The 25011-nt window shown below is 39.0% G+C and overlaps 1 non-coding gene across 1 annotated transcript; it reads right to left on the reverse strand.

The window, feature by feature from the left end:
• Positions 1-15844: 15844 nt before the first annotated feature.
• Positions 15845-15952, reverse strand: LOC148579635 (small nucleolar RNA R71). Its single transcript, XR_015899096.1, has one exon. It is a non-coding gene; the product is annotated as a small nucleolar RNA R71 (small nucleolar RNA).
• Positions 15953-25011: the final 9059 nt, after the last annotated feature.

Consider the following 25011-nt stretch of genomic DNA (forward strand, 5'->3'; position numbering starts at 1 on the left):
GAGCAAAAATCAGATTCAGAGGTTGAAGAAGGACTGCAGATGTTGTTGGATTCTGACCTCCCTACACTCAAAGTGAATTTTCTGGAGCTACAGAAGTCCAAATGACGAGCTCTCAATTGAGTTGGAAAGTAGACATCCAGGGATTTCTAGCAATATATAATAGTCCATACTTTGCACGAGTTTAGAAGACGCAAACTGGCGTTCAATGCCAGCTTTCTACCTTATTCTGGAGTTAAACGCCAGAAACAGGTTGCAAAGCAGAGTTAAACGCTAGAAACAGGTTACAAACTAGCGTTCAACTCCAAGGAAGACCTCTACACGTGAAAGCTTCAATGCTCAGCCCAAGCACACACCAAGTGGGTCCAGAAGTGGATTTCTGCATCATTTACTCATTTCTGTAAACCCTAGTAACTAGTTTAGTATAAATAGGACTTTTTACTATTGTATTTACATCTTTGATCAGTCTTATGCTATCTTAGACCTTTATGGAGGCTGGCCATTCGGCCATGCCTGGATCATTATCACTTATGTATTTTCAACGGTAGAGTTTCTACACACCATAGATTAAGGTGTGGAGCTCTGCTGTTTCTCATAAATTAATGCAAAGTACTATTGTTTTTCTGTTCAATTCAAGCCTATTTCTTCTCTAAGATATCCATTCACACACAAGAACATGATGAATGTGATGATTATGTGATGCTCATCACCATTCTCACCTATGAATGCGTGCCTGACAACCACTTCCGTTCTACATGCAAACAAGCTTGAATGTGTATCTCTTAGCCTCCTGATCTATGGTGCACAAATTGTGAATCACACTTTTCACAACTCGTACAACTAACCAGCAAGTGCACTGGGTCGTCCAAGTAATACCTCACGTGAGTAAGGGTCGAATCCCACGGAGATTGTTGGTTTGAAGCAATCTATGGTTATCTTGTAAATCTTAGTCAGGAAGTCAATTATGTTTATCAGTTGAATTGCAAATAAACAATAGAGCATGGATTAAAGGTTACTTGTTATGCAGTAATGGAGAATATGTTGGAGTTTTGGAGATGCTTTGTCTTCTGAATCTCTGCTTTCCTCTGTCTTCTTGTTCACACACGCACGTCCTCCTATGGTAATCTGTGTGTTGGTGGATCACCGTTGTCAATGGCTACCTTCCATCCTTCCAGTGAAAACTACACTCACGTGCTCTATCACAGCACGGCTAATCACCGGTTGGTTCTCGATCCGGTTGGAATATGATTTACTATCCTTTTGCATCTGTCACTAACGCCCAGCCTTCAGGAGTTTGAAGCTCGTCACAGTCATTCAATCCTTGAATCCTACTCGGAATACCACAGACAAGGTTTAGACTTTCCAGATTCTCATGAATGCCGCCATCAATTCTAGCTTATACCACGGAGATTCTGATTAAAGAATCTAAGAGATACTCATTCAATCATATATAGAACGGAGGTGGTTGTCAAGCACTCGTTCATGATTTGAGGAAGGTGATGAGTGTCACAGATCATCACCTCCATCACAGTTAAGCGCGAATGAACATCTTAGATAGGAACAAGCGTGTTTGAATGGAAAACAGAAATACTTGCTTTAATCCATTGAGACACAGCAGAGCTCCTCACCCCCAACAATGGGGTTTAGAGACTCATGCCGTCAGATAATACAAAGTTCAGATCTAAAATGTCATGAGATGCAAAATAAGTCTCTAAAAGTTGTTTAAATACTAAACTAGTAGCCTAGGTTTACAACAAATGAGTAAACTATGATGGATGATGCAGAGGCACACTTCTGGGGCCCACTTGGTGTGTGCTGGGGCTGAGAATTAAGAAATCCACGTGCAGAGGCCATTTGTGGAGTTGAACGCCAGTTTTTGTGCCAGTTTGGGCGTTCAACTCCAGCTTTTGATCCTTTTCTGGCGCTGGACGCCAGAATTGGGCAGAGAACTGGCGTTGAACGCCAGTTTACGTCGTCTATCCTTGTGCAAAGAATAGACTATTATATATTGCTGGAAAGCCCTGGATGTCTACTTTCCAACGCAATTGGAAGCATGCCATTTCGAGTTCTGTAGCTCCTGAAACTCCACTTTGAGTGCAGGGAGGTCAGAATCCAACAGCATCAGCAGTCCTTTTTCAGCCTGAATCAGATTTTTGCTCAGCTCCTTCAATTTCAGCCAGAAAAATACCTGAAATTACAGAAAAACACACAACTCATAGTAAAGTCCAGAAATATGAGTTTTTTCTAAAAAATAATGGAAATAAACTAAAAACTAACTAAAACATACTAAAAACTATATGAAATTAACCCCAAAAAGCGTATAAAATATCCGCTCATCACAACACCAAACGTAAACTGTTGCTTGTCCTCAAGCAACTAGATAAATAAAATAGAAGACTAATAGGTTGAGAAGCAATAATAGCTAGAGTTTTTGATTGAAGCTCAGATTCTAATTAGATGAGCGGGACTAGTAGCTTTTTGCTTCTGAACAGTTTTGGCATCTCACTTTATCCATTGAAGCTCAGAGTGATTGGCATCTATAGGAACTTAGAATTCAGATAGTGTTATTGATTCTCCTATTCAGTGTGATGATTCTTGAACACAGCTATTTTATGAGTCTTGGCCGTGGCCCTAAGCACTTTGTTTTCCAGTATTACCACCGGATACATAAATGCCACAGACACATAATTGGGTGAACCTTTTAGATTGTGACTCAGCTTTGCTAAAGTCCCCAATTAGAGGTGTCCAGAGTTCTTAAGCACACTCTTCTTTTTGCTTTGGACCTTGACTTTAACCGCTCAGTCTCAAGTTTTCACTTGACACCTTCACGCCACAAGCACATAGTTAGGGACAGCTTGGTTTAGCCGCTTAGACTAGGATTTTATTCCTTTAGGCCCTCCTATCCACTGATGCTCAAAGCCTTGGGATCCTTTTTATTTGCCCTTGCCTTTTGGTTTTAAGGGTTATTGGCTTTTTCTGCTTGCTTTTTTTTTTCTGCAAGCTCTGTTCTTTGCTGCTTTTTCTTGCTTCAAGAATCATTTTTATGATTTTTCAGATTATCAATAACATGTCTCATGTTCATCATTCTTTCAAGAGCCAACATATTTAACAGTCTTAAACAACAAATTCAAAAGACATATGCACTGTTCAAGCATTCATTCAGAAGACAGAAAGCATTGCCACCACATTTAACTAATTAGAATTTCTCTTATTAAACTCGAAATTTTATTGCCTCTTATTCAAAAGATCTACTACTTTATTCATGTTTGCTGATGATGAGAAAAATAAACTATAGCTTAATTGGAGATAAAATTAAAATAGATACTAATTACTACTATATGACTTCTAAGGTAAACTTTTATAAGGACACTGTCACAGAGTTAAGGCAGAAATTGGAAATTAACAACCTTTATTCTGGGGGCACGGGGGTTCCTCTGATCCTTGGGGTGCTTGGTCCTACTAGAGAAGACTTTTGGCGCTTCAGTTCCCTTAAGTCACGCCCCTGCTCCTCTTGTTCTTTAAACATATAGGTCAGCATTTGACTGTGTTCCTTCTGTTCTTTTATTATTTGCTCCATAGCTTCCCGTATCTTGGTAACGGACGTCTCAAGATACTCCCAGTATTCAGCTTGAGGGATCTCTGGGAGGAATTCCTGTGCTTGTTGTTTTTCCATTGATGCTTTGGTGATTGGCTTTTCAATTAGGATATATTCAGTTATTCCCATCCTTACTCCAGCGTCCTTGCAGAGCAGAGAAATCACGCTTGGATAAGCCAACCTGGCCTCTTTTGAATTTTTGTTAGCAATCTTGTAGAGTTCAGTTGAAATCAGCTGATGAACCTCCACTTCCTTTCCCATCATGATGCAATGGATCATCACTGCTCTTTTAACTGTGACTTCAGAACGGTTGCTAGTGGGCAACAGAGAACGCCCAATGAAGTCCAGCCATCCTCTGGCGACTGGTTTGAGATCCTCTCTCTTGAGTTGATTTGGGACACCCTTTGTGTTGGTGGTCCACCTGGCTCCAGGGATACATATGTCCTCTAGAATCTTATCCAGGTCAATGTCTGCTCTCATCATCCTCCTGTTGAAGGAGTCTGGATCATCCTTTAGCTGAGGTAGCTTTAAGATCTCCCTGATCTTGTCAGGGGTGGTATGAACAATCTTTCCTCTGACCATGGTCCGAAATTCATAGAATGCAGTTCCAGATAGTTTTTGCTTGTCAGTTTGCCACATATTAGCATAGAACTCCTGGACCATGTTCCTTCCCACTTTCGTTTCAGGATTAGCTAGGACTTCCCAGTTCCTGATTCGAATTTGCTCCTGGATCTCCGGATATTCATCTTCTTTCAGATCGAATCTAACTTCCGGGATCACTGATCTCAGACCCATTACTTTAAGATAATGGTCTGAATGTTCTTTAGATAAGAACTTCCCTTGATTCCAAAGTGGTTTTGGAACGCTCTCTTTCTTGCCTCTTGGAGTGGGTTGTTTTCCTTTAGGAGCCATGATCTTAGTGATCTCAGATAAACACACCAAACTTAGAGGTTTGCTTACCCTCAAGCAAAAGAAAAGAAAGGAGAGGGATAGAAGGAGAGCTAGGTGCAATTGGTGATGGAGGAGGAGGGAGGCCGAACCCAAATTTAAAGGGATGGGGGGGTGGGTTTTCGAAAAATTGGAAAAGATAAGATAAAAAGATTGAGTTGAAAAAGATAAGATAGAAGATATAGTTTAATTTTGAAAAGATATGATAGATTTTTGAAAAAGATAAATCTGAATTTTGAAAAAGATAATATGGGGATTTGAAAAAGATATGGATTAGTTGAAAAGATTTTAGAGTGAAAAAGATAGATTTGTTTTCAGAAAAGATTTGAAAAGAGTTGGATTGAATTTGGAAAGATGGATTTTTAGAAATTAAGGATTTTAGAAATCAGGGTTCTTGACATGTTCATGTAAAAATCATGCATTGAAGCATAAAATTTGAAATTAAAATGGAAATACATGTGGGAAAATGAATTTGGCTCCTCCCTGATGTCCTGGCATTTGAACGCCCAAACACTGCCTGTTTTGGGCGTTCAGCGCCCAATTGCTGCTCTCCTGGGCGTTCAACGCCCAGCTGCTGCCATTTCTGGCGTTGAACGCCCAGTTGCTACCATCACTGGCGTTCAGCGCCCAGTGGATGCCCATTTTGGGCGTTGAATACCCAAAATGCTCTTTTACTGGCGTTTTCTTGCCAGTGAGATCTTTTTCTCTATTTTGTGTGCCGAGGTCTTCTGTAAATGATTATTTACCTTGTTGTCAATGAACTCTATATAAACAAATAAAAATAAAAATAGAAATAGGGCAAAATGCTTAGAGGATTGTTGCCCCATGGCTGGGTTGCCTCCCAGCAAGCGCTTCTTTATTGTCTTTAGCTGGACCTTGCTGAGCTTTTAATCTAGCTTCAGCCTTGAGCATTCTTGCTCGATGTTGCCTTCAAGATAATGCTTGATTCTCTGTCCATTGACAATGAACTTCTTATCAGAATCAATATCTTGAAGCTCCACAAAACCATATGGTGACACACTTGTAATCACGTATGGTCCCCTCCACCGGGATTTCAGTTTCCCGGGGAATAGCCTGAGTCTAGAGTTAAACAACAGAACCTTCTGTCCTGGTTCAAAGATTCTAGATGACAGCTTTCTGTCATGCCATTTTTTTTATTTTTCTTTATAAAGCTTGGCATTTTCGAAAGCTGTGAATCTGAATTCCTCTAGCTCATTTAGCTGGAGCAATCATTTTTCTCCTGCTAATTTGGCATCAAAGTTTAGGAACCTGGTTGCCCAGTAGGCCTTATGTTCCAGTTCCACGGGCAGGTGGCATGCCTTACCATACACGAGTTGGTATGGAGAGGTCCCTATAGGGGTCTTGAATGCTGTTCTGTAAGCCCACAGAGCATCATCCAAGCTCCGTGCCCAATCCTTTCTGCGGGTATTTACTGTCCGTTCCAGGATTCTCTTTAATTCTCTGTTAGAGACTTCAGCTTGCCCATTGGTTTGTGGATGATATGGAGTGGCCACCTTGTGGCGAATTCCATACCGAACCATGGCAGAGTAAAGTTGTTTATTGCAGAAGTGAGTGCCCCCATCACTGATTAACACTCTAGGGACACCAAACCTGCTAAAGATATGTTTCTGGAGGAACTTCAGCACTGTTTTAGTATCATTGGTGGGTGTGGCAATAGCCTCAACCCATTTTGATACATAGTCAACTGCCACCAGAATATAAGTGTTTGAATATGATGGTGGAAAAGGTCCCATGAAGTCAATTCCCCATACGTCAAACAACTCAATTTCCAAGATTCCTTGTTGAGGCATGGCGTAACCATGAGGCAGATTACCAGCTCTTTGGCAACTGTCACAATTACGTACAAACTCTCGGGAATCTTTATAGAGTGTGGGCCAATAGAAGCCACATTGGAGGACCTTGGTGGCTGTTCGCTCACCTCCAAAATGGCCTCCATATTGAGATCCGTGGCAATGCCACAGGATCCTCTGTGCTTCTTCTCTATGCACACACCTACGGATAATTCCGTCTGCACATCTCTTAAAGAGATAAGGTTCATCCCACAAGTAGTACTTTGCATCAGTAATTAATTTCTTCTTTTGTATCCTATTGTACTCCTTGGGTATGAACCTTGCAGCTTTATAGTTTGCAATATCGGCAAACCATGGTGCTTCCTGAATGGCGAATAAATGCTCATCAGGAAACGTCTCAGAGATCTCCAGAGAAGGGGGGGACGTCCCTTCCACTGGCTCTATCCGGGACAGATGATCAGCCACTTGGTTCTCTGTCCCTTTTCTGTCTCTTATTTCTATATCAAACTCTTGCAGAAGCAATACCCATCTGATGAGCCTGGGTTTTGAATCCTGCTTTGTGAGTAGATATTTAAGAGCAGCATGGTCAGTATACACAATCACTTTTGATCCTACTAAGTATGATCTGAACTTGTCAATGGCGTAAACCACTGCAAGTAATTCTTTTTCTGTGGTTGTGTAATTTTTCTGGGCATCATTTAGAACGCGACTGGCATAATAAATGACATGCAGAAGCTTGTCATGCCTCTGTCCCAATACTGCACCAATAGCATGATCACTGGCATCACACATTAGCTCAAATGGTAACGTCCAGTCTGGTGCAGAAATGACTGGTGCCGTGACCAGCTTAGCTTTCAGCATTTCAAACGCCTGCAGGCACTTTGTGTCAAACACAAATGGCGTGTCAGCAGCTAGCAGATTTCTTAGAGGTTTTGCAATTTTTGAAAAATCCTTTATAAACCTCCTATAGAATCCTGCATGCCCTAGAAAGCTTCTGATTGCCTTCACATTGGCGGGTGGTGGTAATTTTTCAATTACCTCTATTTTTGCTTGATCCACCTCTATTCCCTTGTTTGAGATTTTATGCCCAAGAACAATTCCTTCAGTCACCATGAAGTGACACTATTCCCAGTTTAAAACTAGGTTGGTCTCTTGGCATCTTTTCAGAACAAGTTTCAGGTGATCAAGATAGGAGCTGAATGAGTCTCCATATACTGAGAAGTCATCCATGAAGACTTCCAGAAATTTTTCCACCATATCAGAGAAAATAGAGAGCATGCATCTCTGGAAGGTTGCAGGCGCATTACATAGCCCAAAGGGCATCCTTCTATAAGCAAACACTCCGGATGGACATGTGAATGCTGTTTTCTCTTGATCCTGGGGATCTACTGCAATCTGGTTGTAGCCTGAGTAGCCATCCAAAAAGCACTAATAATCATGACCTGCTAGACTTTCTAGCCTCTGGTCTATGAATGGTAAAGGAAAATGATCCTTTCTGGTGGCCGTATTGAGCCTTCTGTAGTCAATACACATGCGCCACCCTGTAACTGTTCTCGTAGGAACCAGTTCATTCTTTTCATTATGAATCACTATCATGCCTCCTTTTTTTGGGACGACTTGGACAGGGCTCACCCAGGGGCTGTCAGAAATAGGATAAATAATCCCAGCCTCTAGTAATTTGGTGACCTCTTTCTACACCACTTCCTTCATGGCTGGATTTAGCCGCCTCTGTGGTTGAACCACTGGTTTGGCATTATCCTCCAATAGGATTTTGTGCATGCATCTAGCTGGGCTTATGCCCTTAAGGTCACCTATGGACCACCCAAGAGCTGTCTTGTGTGTCCTTAGTACTTGAATAAGTGCTTCCTCTTCCTGTGAATTTAAAGCAGAGCTTATGATCACTGGAAAAGTATCACCATCTCCTAGAAATGCATATTTCAAGGATGGTGGTAATGGCTTAAGCTCGGGTCTAGGAGGTTTTTCCTCTTTCAGAAGAAAGTTCAGAGGCTCTTTCATGTCCTCTGAATCCTCCAAATCAGGCTGAACATCTTTAAAGATGTCTTCCAACTCTGATTTGAGACTCTCAGCCATGTTGACCTCTTCTACCAAAGAGTCAATAAGATCAACTTTCATGCAGTCTGTTGATGTGTCTGGATGCTGCATGGCTTTGACAGCGTTCAACTTAAACTCATCATCATTGACTCTCAGGGTTATTTCCCCCTGTTGGACGTCAATGAGGGATCGTCCAGTTGCTAGGAAGGGTCTTCCTAGAATGAGAGTAGCACTCTTGTGCTCCTCCATTTCCAGCACAACAAAGTCAGTGGGAAAGGCGAATGGCCCAACCCTGACAATCATGTCTTCAATCACGCCTGATGGGTATTTAGTGGAGCCATCAGCAAGTTGAAGACATATCCGAGTTGGTTTAACTTCTTCAGTTAAACCAAGCTTTCTGATAGTGGATGCAGGTATTAGGTTGATGCTTGCCCCCAAGATCGCATAAAGCTGTCTTGGTGCAATCACCTTCTAATATGCATGGTATCAGAAAACTCCCAGGGTCTTTAAGCTTTTCAGGAAAGCTTTTCAGAATGACTGCACTGCATTCTTCAGTGAGGAGAACTCTTTCTGTTTCTCTCCACTCCTTTTTATGACTCAAGATCTCTTTCATGAACTTGGCATAAGAAGGTATTTACTCAAGTGCCTCTGCAAATGGAATATTTATTTCAAGAGTCCTTAGATAATCTGCAAAGCGAGCAAATTGCTTATCCTGCTCCTCTTTCCGGAGTTTTTGAGGATAAGGTATCTTGGCTTTATATTCCTCAAACTTGGTGGTTAAAGAAGCCTTTTTAGAGGGGTTGTTATCAGCACTTGTGTGTGTCTGATCCCTCACTGGCAATTGAGTGCCAGAGTCAGAAGCTGGAGTGAAACTGGACGTCAGCTCCTTGTCTGCTTCTGGCGTCTGAACGCCAGAACTGTGCCCATTTTGGGCGTTCAACGCTGGATTCTGCCCTATTTGGGTGTTCAACGCCAGATTCTTGCCCATTTCTGGCGTTGAACGCCAATCCTGCCTTGTTTCTGGCGTTGAACGCCAGTTTTGGGCATGGTCTGGGCGTTCAGCGCCAGCCTTCCACCAATTCTCTGGCGTTTTAGCGCCAGAATTATTTTTCCCTAGGCTCTTACTGTCCTCAGGTGAGTCTTTGGTGGGTTGCTCATTTCTTGACTTTTTGATGCCTTGAGGTGGGGTATTTAATGTTTTCCCACTTCTTAATTGAACTGCTTGGCATTCTTCTGCTATTTGCCTTGATAGCTGCTGCTTTGTTTGCTTAAACTGTTCGTCAATATGTATATTAGCTATCCTTGTCTCTTGTAGCCTGTCCTTGAATTCAGCTAGCTGCTTTGTTAGAAAATCCAATTGCTGATTGAATTCAGCAGCTTGTTTTACAGTACTGAATTCAGCAGTTACTGTTTTAACCTCTTCATTCATGGAAGGGTTGCTGCTTAGGTACAGATGCTGATTCCAGGAAACTGTATCAATGAGCTCTTGAGCCTCTTCAATTGTCTTTCTCATGTGGATAGATCCACCAGCTGAGTAATCTAGAGACATCTGAGCTCCTTCTGCAAGCCCATAGTAGAAGATGTCTAACTGAACCCACTCTGAGAACATTTCAGAGGGGCATTTTCGTAGCATCTCTCTGTATCTCTCCCAGGCATCATAAAGAGATTCATTATCTCCTTGCTTGAAGCCTTGGATGTCCAGCCTTAGCTGTGTCATCCTTTTTGGAGGGAAATATTGATTCAGGAATTTTTCTGTCAGCTGTTTCCATGTCCTTATGCTGGCCTTAGGTTGGTTATTCAACCACCTCTTAGCTTGATCTTTTACAGCAAATGGAAATAGTAATAGTCTGTAGATATCCTGATCTATTTCTTTATCATGTACTGTGTCAGCAATCTGTAGAAACTGTGCCAGAAACTCTGTAGGTTCTTCCTGTGGAAGACCGGAATACTGGCAACTTTGCTGCACCATGATAATGAGCTGAGGATTCAACTCAAAGCTACTGACTCCAATGGAGGGTATGCAGATACTACTCCCATATGAAGCAGTAGAGGGGTTAGAATATGACCCCAGAGTCCTCCTGGACTGTTCATTTCCGCTTAGGTCCATGATGGAGAAAGGGAGATGATGTAGAATAGAAAAAATATTTTTATTTATTTATTTATATATTTATTTCGAAAATGAAATAAATTAAAATAAATAAAAATTGAGTGAAGATTTTCGAAAAACTGAGGAGAGAGAAAGTGGTTAGGAAGTTTTGAAAAGGATATGATGATTTTGAAAAAATTTAAATTTTGAAATAAAAATCTGAATTTTTAGAAATATATTTCGAAAAATTGTTTTTAAAATAGAGAGAAAAGATATTTTTTATTTTTAAGAGGAAAGAGAAAAACAATAAGATAGCACAAGATTTAAAATTTTTAGATCTAATGCTCCTTATTTTCGAAAATTTTGGAGAGAAAACACCAAGGAACACCAAACTTAAAAATTTTAAGATCAAGTCACAAGGAAAACTCAAGAACACCAAACTTAAAATTTTTAGAAAACCAAAATAAATTTTCGAAAAACACAGAAAAATCAACAAGAAAACACCAAACTTAAAGTTTGGCACAAAATTTTATAGAGAAAATATTATTTATGAAAAAGGTTTTAAAAAGAGTGTACCAAACTGCCACGGGCTTAGACTAACGCTCTAGCCAGTTGGGCAGTAAATGTAACACTTGTTTTAAAGAAGGATATTTTTAACCAAGAACACTAATAAGAGACTCTAGACTAAAAAGAAAAATTTTCCTAATCTAAGCAACAAAATAATCCGTCAGTTGTTCAAACACGAACAATCCCCGGCAACGGCGCCAAAAACTTGGTGCACAAATTGTGAATCACACTTTTCACAACTCGTACAACTAACCAGCAAGTGCACTGGGTCGTCCAAGTAATACCTCACGTGAGTAAGGGTCGAATCCCACGGAGATTGTTGGTTTGAAGCAATCTATGGTTATCTTGTAAATCTTAGTCAGGAAGTCAATTATGTTTATCAGTTGAATTGCAAATAAACAATAGAGCATGGATTAAAGGTTACTTGTTATGCAGTAATGGAGAATATGTTGGAGTTTTGGAGATGCTTTGTCTTCTGAATCTCTGCTTTCCTCTGTCTTCTTGTTCACGCACGCACGTCCTCCTATGGCAAGCTGTGTGTTGGTAGATCACCGTTGTCAATGGCTACCTTCCATCCTTCCAGTGAAAACTACGCTCACGTGCTCTGTCACAGCACGGCTAATCACCGGTTGGTTCTCGATCCGGTTGGAATAGGATTTACTATCCTTTTGCGTCTATCACTAACGCCCAGCCTTCAGGAGTTTGAAGCTCGTCACAGTCATTCAATCCTTGAATCCTACTCGGAATACCACAGACAAGGTTTAGACTTTTCAGATTCTCATGAATGCCACCATCAGTTCTAGCTTATACCACGGAGATTCTGATTAAAGAATCTAAGAGATACTCATTCAATCATATATAGAACGGAGGTGGTTGTCAGGCACTCGTTCATGATTTGAGGAAGGTGATGAGTGTCACAGATCATCACCTCCATCACAGTTAAGCGCGAATGAACATCTTAGATAGGAACAAGCGTGTTTGAATGGAAAACAGAAATACTTGCATTAATCCATTGAGACAAAGCAGAGCTCCTCACCCCCAACAAGGGGTTTAGAGACTCATGCCGTCAGATAATATAAAGTTCAGATCTAAAATGTCATGAGATGCAAAATAAGTCTCTAAAAGTTGTTTAAATACTAAACTAGTAGCCTAGGTTTACAACAAATAAGTAAACTATGATGGATGATGCAGAGGCCCACTTCTGGGGCCCACTTGGTGTGTGCTGGGGCTGAGAATTAAGCAATCTACGTGCAGAGGCCATTTGTGGAGTTGAACGCCAGTTTTTGTGCCAGTTTGGGCGTTCAACTCCAGCTTTTGATCCTTTTCTGGCGCTGGACGCCAGAATTGGGCAGAGAACTGGCGTTGAACGCCAGTTTATGTCGTCTATACTTGTGCAAAGTATGGACTATTATATATTTCTGGAAAGCCCTGGATGTCTACTTTCCAACGCAATTGGAAGCATGCCATTTCGAGTTCTGTAGCTCCAGAAAATCCACTTTGAGTTCAGGGAGGTCAGAATCCAACAGCATCAGCAGTCCTTTTTCAGCCTGAATCAGATTTTTGCTCAGCTCCTTCAATTTCAGCCAGAAAAATACCTGAAATTACAGAAAAACACACAACTCATAGTAAAGTCCAGAAATATGAGTTTTTCCTAAAAACTAATGGAAATAAACTAAAAACTAACTAAAACATACTAAAAACTATATGAAATTAACCCCAAAAAGCGTATAAAATATCCGCTCATCAATCTACGATCAGAGTCTTCGTGGTATAGGCTAGAATTATTGGCGGCCATTCTTTAGATCCGGAAAGTCTAAACCTTGTCTGTGGTATTTCGAGTAGGATCTGGGAAGGGATGGCTGTGACGAGCTTCAAACTCGCGAGTGCTGGGCATAGTGACAGACATAAAAGGATTACTGAATCCTATTCCAGTATGATCGAGAACCGACAGATGATTAGCTGTGCGGTGACAATGCATTTTGGACCATTTTAACTGAGAGGACGGGAAGTAGCCATTGACAACGGTGATGCCCTATATAAAGCTTGCCATGGAAAGGAATAGGAATGATTGGATGAAGACAGCAGGAAAGCAGAGGTTCAGGAGGAACAAAAGCATCTCTATACGCTTATCTGAAATTCTCACCAATGAATTACATAAGTATTTCTATCCTATTTTATATTTTAATTATATTTTAATTATCAATTCACCATAACCATTTGAAATCCGCCTGAATGAGATTTACAAGGTGACCATAGATTGCTTCAAGCCGACAATCTCCGTGGGATCGACCCTTACTCACGTAAGGTTTATTACCTGGACGACCCAGTGCACTTGCTAGTTAGTTGTGCGAAGTTGTGACAAAGAACTAAAATTATGAACGTGCGTATTAAGTTTTTGGCGCCATTTCCAGGGATTGTTCGAGTTTGGTCAACTGACGGTTCATCTTGTTGCTCAGATTAGGTAATTTTATTTTAATTTTACGCTTTTTGTTTTTATTCTTTTCGAAAAAAATAATTAATAAAAATAAATTATTCTATATTCTTCAGAATTTTTAAGAATGAATTCTAGAGTTTCTTCATGATTTGTTGAAGCCTGGCTGGCTGTCAAGCCATGTCTAAATTTTTGGACTGAGGCTTCCACCTATCATGGCAAGAGCCCTTGGACTCTCATCTAATCAGTTGTTATATGCCTGATTTGTATCTGCTGAAGCTTGGCTGGCTAGTGAGCCATGTCTAATTCCTGGACCGAAGCTTTAGACTAACATTGCATGATTCCTGTAATTCTTATTAAAAATTTTGAAATCCTTAATTTTCTTTTTCCAATTAATTTTCGAAAAAAATACAAAAAAAAATTTTAATAAAATCATAAAACCAAAAATAATTTTATGTTTCTTGCTTGAATCTAATGTCAAGTCATAAGTTTGGTGTCAATTGCATGTTTATCTCTTTCTTGCATTTTTCGAAAATTCATGCATTGCATTCTTCATGATCTTCAAGTTGTTCTTGATGAACCCTCTTGTTTGATCTTCATATTTTCTTGTTGTGTGTTGCATCTTGTTTTTCATATGCATTCTTGCATTCATAGTGTCTAAAGTTTGAAAATTTCTAAGTTTAGAGTCTTGCATGTTTTTGTTTTCTAAAAAAAATTCAAAAATAAGTTCTTGGTGTTCATCTTGACATTCAAAGTGTTCTTGGTGTTCATCTTGACATTCAAAGTGTTCTTGCATGCATTGTGTGTTTTGATTCATAATTTTCATGTTTTAAATCTTTTGGTTGTTTTCCTCTTTCTTCATTAAAAAATCAAAAATCAAAAAAATATCTTTCCCTTTTTCATCTCATAAAATTCGAAAATTTGAGTTGACTTTTTCAAAAATTTTTAAAATCTAGTTGTTTCTTATGAGTTAAATCAAATTTTCAATTTAAAAATCCTATCTTTTTCAAATCTTTTTCAAAAATCAAATCTTTTTCATTTTTTCTTTCATATTTTTGAAAATTTCAAATTGATTTTCAAAAATCTTTTTCTTATTTTGTTTCATAATTTCAAAATCTTTACTAACAATTAATGTGATTAATTCAAAAAAATTTTAAGTTTGTTACTTGCCTAGTAAGAAAGGTTCAATCTTTAAATTTTAAAATCATATCTTTTTGTTTCTTATTAGTCAAGTAATCAACTTTAATTTTCAAAATCAAATCTTTTTAAATTTCTTTTTCAAAACTTCTTCAAAATAAATGTCAATCACATCTTTTTCAAAATCAATTTCAAAATATTTTCTAACCTCTTATCTTTTTAAATTGATTTTCAAATCTTTTTCAAATTAATCCTATCTTTTTGTTTCAATCATATCTTTTTCAAAACCACCTAACTACTTTTCTCTCTCTAATTTTCGAAAATTACTAACCCCTTTCTCAAAAATTTATTTTAATTAACTAATTATTTTAAATTCTAATTTAATTTAATTTCATTTTTCTTTTTAAAACTTTTGAATTTTAACTTTAATTTTAAATTAAAAACAAAAACAAAAATATTCTTATTTTATTTATTTAATTTTCGAATTCTTCCCTCTCTCATCTCATTCTAATTATTTATTTATCTGCTCAGACCCCTCTTTCACTCAAAAATTCGAACCCACTCTTCTCTTCTGTGTTTGAATTCTCATCTTTTTCCTCTTCTATTCTTCTCTTCTTATACTTACATAAGGAATCTCTATACTGTGACATAGAGGATTCCATATTTTCTTTTGTGTTCTCTTTTTCATATGTGCAGAAACAAGGATAAGAACATTCTTGTTGAAGCTGATCCCGAAACCTAAAAGGACTCTGAAGAGGAAGCTAAGGGAAGCTAAAGCACAACTCTCTGGAGAAAATCTGACAAAAATTTTCGAAAAAGAAGGAGACATGGCCGAAAATAATAACAATACAAGGAAGATGCTTGGTGACTTTACTGCACCAAATTCCAATTTACATGGAAGAAGCATCTCAATCCCTGCCATTGGAGCAAACAATTTTGAGCTAAAGCCTCAATTAGTTTCTCTGATGCAACAGAACTGCAAGTTTCATGGACTTTCATCAGAAGATCCTTTTCAGTTCTTAACTGAATTCTTGCAAATCTGTGATACTGTTAAGACCAATGGGGTTGATCCCGAGGTCTACAGGCTTATGCTTTTCCCATTTGCTGTAAGAGATAGAGCTAGAATATGGTTGGACTCTCAACCTAAAGATAGCCTGAACTCTTGGGATAAGCTAGTCACGGCTTTCTTAGCCAAGTTCTTTCCTCCTCAAAAGCTTAGCAAGCTTAGAGTGGATGTTTAAACCTTCAAACAGAAAGAAGGTGAATCCCTCTATGAAGCTTGGGAGAGATATAAGCAATTGACTAAAAAGTGTCCTTCTGACATGCTTTCAGAATGGACCATCCTGGATATATTCTATGATGGTCTATCTGAATTATCAAAGATGTCATCGGACCATTCTGCAGGTGGATCTATTCACCTAAAGAAAATTCCTGCAGAAGCTCAGGAACTCATTGACATGGTTGCAAATAACCAGTTCATGTACACTTCTGAAAGGAATCCTGTGAGTAATGGGACGCCTCAGAGGAAGGGAGTTCTTGAAATTGATACTCTGAATGCCATATTGGCTCAGAATAAAATATTGACTCAGCAAGTCAATATGATTTCTCAGAGTCTGAATGGATTGCAAGCTGCATCCAACAGTACTCAAGAGGCATCTTCTGAAGAAGAAGCTTATGATCTTGAGAACCCTGCAATAGCAGAGGTGAATTACATGGGTGAACCCTATGGAAACACCTATAATCCCTCATGGAGAAATCATCCAAATTTCTCATGGAAGGATCAACAAAAGCCTCAACAAGGCTTTAATAATGGTGGAAGAAACAGGTTTAACAATAGCAAGCCTTTTCCATCATCCACTCAGCAACAGACAGAGAATTCTGAGCAGAATCCATCTAGCTTAGCAAATATAGTCTCTGATCTATCTAAGGCCACTCTAAGTTTCATGAATAAAACAAGGTCCTTCATTAGAAATTTGGAGGCACAAGTGGGCTAGCTGAGTAAAAGGGTCACTGAAACTCCTCCTAGTACTCTCCCAAGCAATACAGAAGAGAATCCAAAAAGAGAGTGCAAGGCCATTACCTTACTTGGTGTGGCCAAACTCAAAGAGGAGGAGGAGGACGTCAATCCTAGTGAGGAAGACCTCCTGGGACATTCACTGACCAATAAGGAGTATCCCTTTGAGGAACCAATAAGGAGCAATAAGGAGTATCCCTTTGAGGAACCAAAGGAATCTGAGGCTCATCTAGAGACCATAGAGATTCCATTGAACCTCCTTTTACCATTCATGAGCTCTGATGACTATTCATCTTCTGAAGAAGATGAAGACATTGTTGAAGAGCAAGTTGCTTAATATTTAGGAGCAATCATGAAGCTGAATGCCAAATTATTTGGTAATGAGACTTGGGAGGATGAACCTCCATTGCTCATCAAGGAACTAAATGCCTTGGTTCAGCAAACTCTACCTCAAAAGAAACAAGATCCTGGTAAATTCCTAATTCCCTGTAACATAGGCACCATGACCTTTGAGAAGGCTCTGTGTGACCTGGGGTCAGGAATAAACTTAATGCCACTCTCTGTAATGGAGAAACTTGGGATCTTTGAGGTGCAAGCTGCCAGAATCTCATAAGAGATGGCAGACAACTCAAGAAAACAGGCTTATGGACTGGTAGAGGACGTGCTAGTAAAGGTTGAAGGCCTTTACATCCCTGCTGATTTCATAATCCTAGACACTGGGAAGGATGAGGATGAATCCATCATCCTTGGAAGACCCTTCCTAGCCACAGCAAAAGCTGTGATTGATGTGGACAGAAGAGAGTTGGTCCTTCAACTGAATGAGGACAACCTTGTGTTTAAAACTCAAGGATCTCCTTCTGTAACCATGGAGAGTAAGCATGAAAAGCTTCTCTCACTGCTGAGTCAACCAAAGCCCCCACAGTCAAACTTTAAGTTTGATATTGGGAGGCCACAACCAAACTCTAAGTTTGGTGTTGAACCCCCACATTCAAACTCTAAGTTTGGTGTTGGGAGGTCCCAACAATGCTCTGAATATCTGTGAGGCTCCATGAGAGCTCACTGTCAAGCTATTGACATTAAAGAAGCGCTTGTTGGGAGGCAACCCAATGTTATTTAATTATATCTATTTATTTTCTATTGTTATTTTATGTTTTTTTTAGGTTGATGATCATGTGGAGTCACAAAAACTACTGAAAAATTAAAAACAGAATAAAAAAACAGCAAAAGAAACAGCACACCCTGGAGGAAGAGCACTCTGGTGTTTAAATGCCAGAAACAAGCATCTGTCTGGCGTTTAACGCCAGAAACAAGCACCAAGCTGGCATTTAACGCCAGAAACAAGCATCAACCTAGCGTCAAACGCCAGAAACAGGCTACATATGGGAGTTTAACGCCAAAAACAGGCAGCAGTCTGGCGTTAAACGCCAATATTGCATACAAAGGGCATTTTGCACGCCTAATTGGAGTAGGGATGTTAAGTCCTTGACCCCACAGGATCCCCACCTACCCTAACTCTCTCTTCACACCTTTTCATAACCCTCTTCCCCAAATACCCTTCACCAATCACCTCAATCACTCTTCCCCATCACCTCTTAACCACTCACATCCCTCCACTCTTCCCCATAAACCCCACCTACCTCCAAAATTCAAACTCTTTTTCCTCCCAAACCCAACCCTAATGGCCGAACCCTAAACCTCCCCCCGCTCCTATATAAACCCCTCATTCCTTCTTCATTTTCACCCAACACAACCCTTTCTTCTTCTCCTTGGCCGAATACACACCTCTCTCCCTCTCCTCCATTTTTCTTCTTCTTCTCCTTCTTTCTTTCTTCTTTTGCTCGGGGACGAGCAAACATTTTAAGTTTGGTGTGGTAAAAGCATTGCTTTTTATTTTTCCATAACCATTAATGGCACCTAAGGCCAGAGAAACCTCAAGAAAGAGGAAAGGGAAGGCAATTGCTTCCACCTCTGAGTTATGAGAGATGGAGAGATTCATCTCAAAGGTCCATCAAGACCACTTCTATGAAGTTATGGCCAAGAAGAAAGGGATCCCTGAGGTCCCTTTCAAGCTCAAAAAGAGCGAATATCCGGAGATCCGACAAGAGATTAGAAGAAGAAGATGGGAAGTTTTCTCTAATCCTATTCAACAAGTTGGGATCTTAATGGTTCAAGAGTTCTATGCAAATGCATGGATCACTAGGAACCATGATCAAAGTGTGAACCCGAATCCAAAGAATTGGCTTACCATGGTTCGGGGGAAATACTTAGATTTCAGTCTGGAAAATGTAAGGTTGGCGTTCAACTTGCCAATGATGCAAGAAAACGCATGCCCCTACACTAGAAGGGTTAACTTTGATCAAAGGTTGGACCAAGTCCTCATGGACATATGTGTGGAAGGAGCTCAATGGAAAGTTGACTCAAGAGGCAAGCCGGTTCAATTGAGAAGACCGGACCTTAAGCCTGTAGCTAGAGGATGGTTGGAGTTCATTCAACGCTCAATTATTCCTATTAGCAACCGGTCTGAAGTTACTATAGACCGGGCCATCATGATCAATAGTATCATGATTGGGGAGGAAGTGGAAGTTCATGAGATTATACCTCAAGAACTCTATAAGGTGGCTGACAAGTCTTCCACTTTGGCAAGGTTAGCCTTTTCTCACCTCATTTGCCACCTCTGCAATTCGGCTGGAATTGACATAGAGGGAGACATCCTCATTGATGAGGACAAGCCCATCACTAAGAAAAGGATGGAACAAACAAGAGATCATGGATCTCAACAAGAGCATGAGGAAATTCCTCACCATGAAATCCCAGAGATACCTCAAGGGATGCACTTTCCTCCACAAAACTATTGGGAGCAAATCAACACTTCCCTAGGAGAATTAAGTTCCAACATGGGACAACTAAGGATGGAGCACCAATAGTACTCCATCATTCTCCATGAGATTAGAGAAGATCAAAGAGCTATGAGGAAGGAGCAACAAAGACAAGGAAGAGACATAGAGGAGCTCAAGAGAACCATTGGTTCTTCAAGAAGAGGAAGACGCCACCCTCACTAAGGTGGACCCGTTCCTTAATCTCCTTGTTCTTATTTTCCTGTTTTTCGTTTACTATGCTTCATGTTTATTTATGTTTGTGTCTTTATTACATGATCATTAGTGTTTAAGTGTCTATGTCTTAAAGCTATGAATGTCCTATGAATCCATCACCTCTCTTAATTGAAAATTGTTCTAAAAACAAAAGAACAAGAAGTACATGGTTTCGAATTCATCCTTGAAACTAGTTTAATTATTTTGATATGGTGATAATACTTTTTGTTTTTTGAATGAATGCTTGAACAGTGCATATGTCTTTTGATATTGTTGTTTATGAATGTTAAATATGTTGGCTCTTGAAAGAATGATGAAAAAGGAGAAATGTTATTGATAATCTGAAAAATCATAAAATTGATTCTTGAAGCAAGAAAAAGCAGTGAATACAAAAGCTTGCGAAAGAAAAAAAGAAGAAAAAAAAATGGCGAAAAAAAAGGGGAAGAAAAAGAAAAAGCAAGCAGAAAAAGCCAAAAGCTCTTTAAACCAAAAGGCAAGAGCAAAAAGCCAATAGCCCTTAAAACCAAAAGGCAAGGGTAATAAAAAGGATCCAAGGCTTTGAGCATCAGTGGATAGGAGGGCGTAAAGGAATAAAGTCCTGGCCTAAGCGGCTAAACCAAGCTGTCCCTAACCATGTGCTTGTGGCGTGAAGGTGTCAAGTGAAAACTTGAGACTGAGCAGTTAAAGTCAAGGTGCAAAGCAAAAAAAGAGTGTGCTTAAGAACCCTAGACACCTCTAATTGGGGACTTTAGCAAAGCTGAGTCACAATCTGAAAAGGTTCACCCAGTTATGTGTTTGTGGCATGTATGTATCCGGTGGTAATACTGGAAAACAGAGTGCTTAGGGCCACGGCCAAGACTCATAAAGTAGTTGTGTTCAAGAATCAACATACTGAACTAGAAAAATCAATAACACTATCTGAAATCTAAGTTCCTATAGATGCCAATCATTCTGAACATCAATGGATAAACTGAGATGCCAAAACTATTCAAGAGGCAAAAAGTTACTAGTCCCGCTCATCTGATTGGAGCTAAGTTTCATTGATATTTTGGAATTTATAGTATATTCTCTTCTTTTTATCCTATTTGATTTTCAGTTGCTTGGGGACAAGCAACAATTTAAGTTTGGTGTTGTGATGAGCGGATAATTTATACGCTTTTTGGCAGGGTTTTTACATAGTTTTTAGTATGATTTAGTTAGTTTTTAGTATATTTTTTTTTAGTTTTTAAATAAAATTCACATTTCTGGACTTTACTATGAGTTTGTGTGTTTTTCTATGATTTCAGATAATTTCTGGCTGAAATTAAGGGACTTGAGCAAAAATCAGATTCAGAGGTTGAAAAAGGACTGCAGATGTTGTTGGATTCGGACCTCCCTGCACTCAAAGAGGATTTTTTGGAGCTATAAGAGTCCAAATGGTGCGCTCTTTTTTTTTTAGAAAGTAGACATCCAGGGATTTCCAGAAATATATAATAGTCCATACTTTGCCCGAGTTTAGAAGACGCAAACTGGCGTTCAACGCCAGCTTTCTGCCCTATTCTGGAGTTAAACGCCAGAAACAGGTTGCAAAGCAGAGTTAAATTCTAGAAACAGGTTACAAACTGGCATTAAACTCTACGGAATACCTCTACACATGAAAGCTTCAATGCTTAGCCCAAGCACACACCAAGTGGGCCCGGAAGTGGATTTCTGCATCATTTACTCATTTTTGTAAATCCTAGTAACTAGTTTAGTATAAATAGGACTTTTTACTATTGTATTTATATCTTTGATCAGACTTATGCTATCTTATACCTTTATGGAGGCTGGCCATTCGGCCATTCCTGGACCATTATCACTTATGTATTTTCAACGGTAGAGTTTCTACACACCATAGATTAAGGTGTGGAGCTCTACTGTTCCTCATAAATTAATGCAAAGTACTATTATTTTTCTGTTCAATTCAAGCCTATTTCTTCTTTAAGATATCCATTCGCACACAAGAACATGATGAATGTGATGATTATGTGATGCTCATCACCATTCTCACCTATGAACGCGTGCCTGACAACCACTTCCGTTCTACATGCAAACAAGCTTGAATGTGTATCTCTTAGCCTCCTGATCTATGATCAGAGTCTTCGTGGTATAGGCTAGAATTATTGGCGGCCATTCTTGAGATCTGAAAAGTCTAAACCTTGTCTATGGTATTCCGAGTAAGATCTGGGAAGGGATGGCTGTGACGAGCTTCAAACTCGCGAGTGCTGAGCGTAGTGACAGACGCAAAAGGATTACTGAATCCTATTCCAGTATGATCGAGAACCGACAGATGATTAGCCGTGCAGTGACAGCGCATTTTGGACCATTTTTACTGAGAGGACGGGAAGTAGCCATTGACAACGGTGATGCTATACATAAAGCTTGCCATGGAAAGGAGTAGGAATGATTGGATGAAGACAGCAGGAAAGCAGAGGTTCAGGAGAAACAAAAGCATCTCTATACGCTTATCTGAAATTCTCACCAATGAATTACATAAGTATTTCTATCCTATTTTATATTTTAATTATATTTTAATTATCAATTCACCATAACCATTTGAAATCTGCCTGAATGAGATTTACAAGGTGACCATAGATTGCTTCAAGCCGACAATATCCGTGGGATCGACCCTTACTCACGTAAGGTTTATTACTTGGACGACCCAGTGCACTTGCTGGTTAGTTGTGCGAAGTTGTGACAAAGAACTAAAATTATGAACGTGCGTATTAAGTTTTTGACGCCGTTACCAAGGAATGAACGATCACGATTTTGCATACCACCTAGTTAACCCCTTACATCGAGGAGTAAGTCAATCAAGCATAATTGACCTTAATTCATAAGTCCTAGCTAACTCACCAAACTAGTTGATAAAAAGCTAGCGTCAATGGAAACAAGAGTCAACTAACTACCTAAGAATTACCACTAAATATCGGACATTATGACTCTAGTACCCTAGGAACTCAAATCCCAAGCCAAGGTGTGAAAATCTACTCAAAACTCATAATTGGCATTTTTACAAACACCTTGTGTGCATAAAAGTAAAACATGGAAATTTGTAAGGGAAAATGGAAAACTATAACCAACCATTCACAAAATCAAATATAAACAAGCAATCAAACATAAAGAGAGCATAAAGCATTAAATTCATCAATCAAAACTTCAAGAAACTCAAAATTACAATTATGAACAAGTAACTTGAACCAAAAGGAAATGAAAGTAAAAGTTCTATAATTAAAGAAGAAATTGAGAGTACTTACAATCAAAGAAGCAAAATCCAAAATCAAGCTTGCTATAAAATGCTACAATGGAGATGGAAATGAAACCTTAGGAGAGCAATCTACTCTACTCCTACTCCTACTCCTAATTAACTATGCTAAAAAATGTAAAATATGGCCTTCTACTCTAATGCCTTCATATGGCTTCAATCCCCTTGATATAGCACTTCATTTCAGCCTTTCAGCCTTCCAAAATGGGCCAAGAGGCCTCAGAAATTGCGAAGCACGAGTTTCTTTAATGAAATCAAATGTAGAGTCCTGTGCATACGCACAGATGTGTACATACGCACACTTGGCTGAAAGTTGATCTGTGCGTATGCACAGGTGGTTGTGCGCTTGCACACATGGAAATTCCTTCTTGTGCGCATGCACAGTTGCTTGTGCACACGCACACTTCGCTGTGTGTGCTTTCCTTGTTTTCTTCATATTTTCTCCCTTGTACATGCTTTCTTCCACTTTTGGCTATCCATTCTTGCCTCTAAGGTCTGAAAGCACTCAGCAAATATGTCATGGCATCAAATGGAGTAAAAGTGGAATTAAATTGCTCGTTTCAAGCACAAAATTGCATGTTTTCACATTTATGATCAATTTGGGGACAAAACACAAAAGTATGCTATTTTGATGCTTAAGTGTGAGTTCATGTGCTAGAATCCATCCAAATTGAGTCAAATATATCATCAAATATGGACTCATCAATTCTCCCACACTTAAACAATAGCATGTCCTCATGCTAAACCAACAAGGAGAATGATCAAAAAGGGTAATCAACTTATTAAATGCAACTACCTATATGCATGCAAGTATGTATATACTATCCATACCTATATATCTATCTATGGTATCTATGTTAAATTGGTGAAAACAAACAATCAAATTCCCAAGCAAGTATAGAAAAATAGGGCTAAGCAAAGAATTAGCTCAATGCAATCAAAATCTAAAGAATTGATTCAACTATCAAAATGAAGCAACTTGCAAGAATACATGATAAGAGGTTTGGAAACATAGAGTCGAGTAATTGAACCCTTACTAGATGTGTATACACTCTAATCACTCGGTGTCTAAGGGTCAATTCACTCAAGTCTTCTCTAATCATGTTTCGAGAATTTGCTTTTCATCTAACAATCAACAACAAGTGATACATGAATGCACTTATCATGAGGACTTATTAGGGTTGTAATGGGGTTAGGGTCAAGGTGGGATAGATATGGCCAAGTAGACTAAAATGATTGAATCCTTGATTAGTTTAAGTATCCAACTCAACCTTTAACAATCCAAATCACAAAATATGCAACCTAACTTCCCCTTCTCACTTTTTACACATATTCATGTATGCTCTTTCATTTACATCACATATGCATTTATTATTTGTTTCCTTTCTCTTTGGGATAACTTTTGTCCCCTTTTTTATTGATTTTTTTTAGTAAAGATAAATGCATATGGTTCAATAGCTCATACATGAATGCACCCATTTTCCAAATTTTCAATGAAAATTCCAAAACAATATTTTCATTCACCACCAATGTTTCCCAAAATTCCCCCATACTTAGATAAAACACACTCCTCAACCTAAGCTAATCAAGAATACAATCCAAGGTAAATTCATGATTTTTCGCTTAAGGTTGTGATGTGCTAATATCAAGAACAATGGGGTAGATAAAGCTCAAAAGGGGTTAACAATGGTAGATGCAAAGGGTAGGCTATATGGGTAAAGTAAGCTTTTTATCAAAGATGACCTCAATCATACTCAATGCAATTCAAAACATCAATCATTGGACATAAATAATTAAGCAAAACCAGGATCACAATCATAAAAGGAGTTTATCACACAAGAACAAAATTTGTGGTTGAGAATGTGCAACCACTCAATTGAAGCTCAAATCTCACTTGGTATTTGTTCTTTACTCTTCTATGTTTCATAAAAATCATTCAAGCAAGTTTGAAAACAATTTTCCGATTAATTCAATAGAGTGCCCTTGAAACAAAATTCTTAG

The sequence above is a fragment of the Arachis ipaensis genome, chromosome B10 (genome assembly GCF_059453495.1).
Source record: "Arachis ipaensis isolate K30076 ecotype BB chromosome B10, ASM5945349v1, whole genome shotgun sequence".
Lineage (NCBI taxonomy): Eukaryota > Viridiplantae > Streptophyta > Magnoliopsida > Fabales > Fabaceae > Arachis > Arachis ipaensis.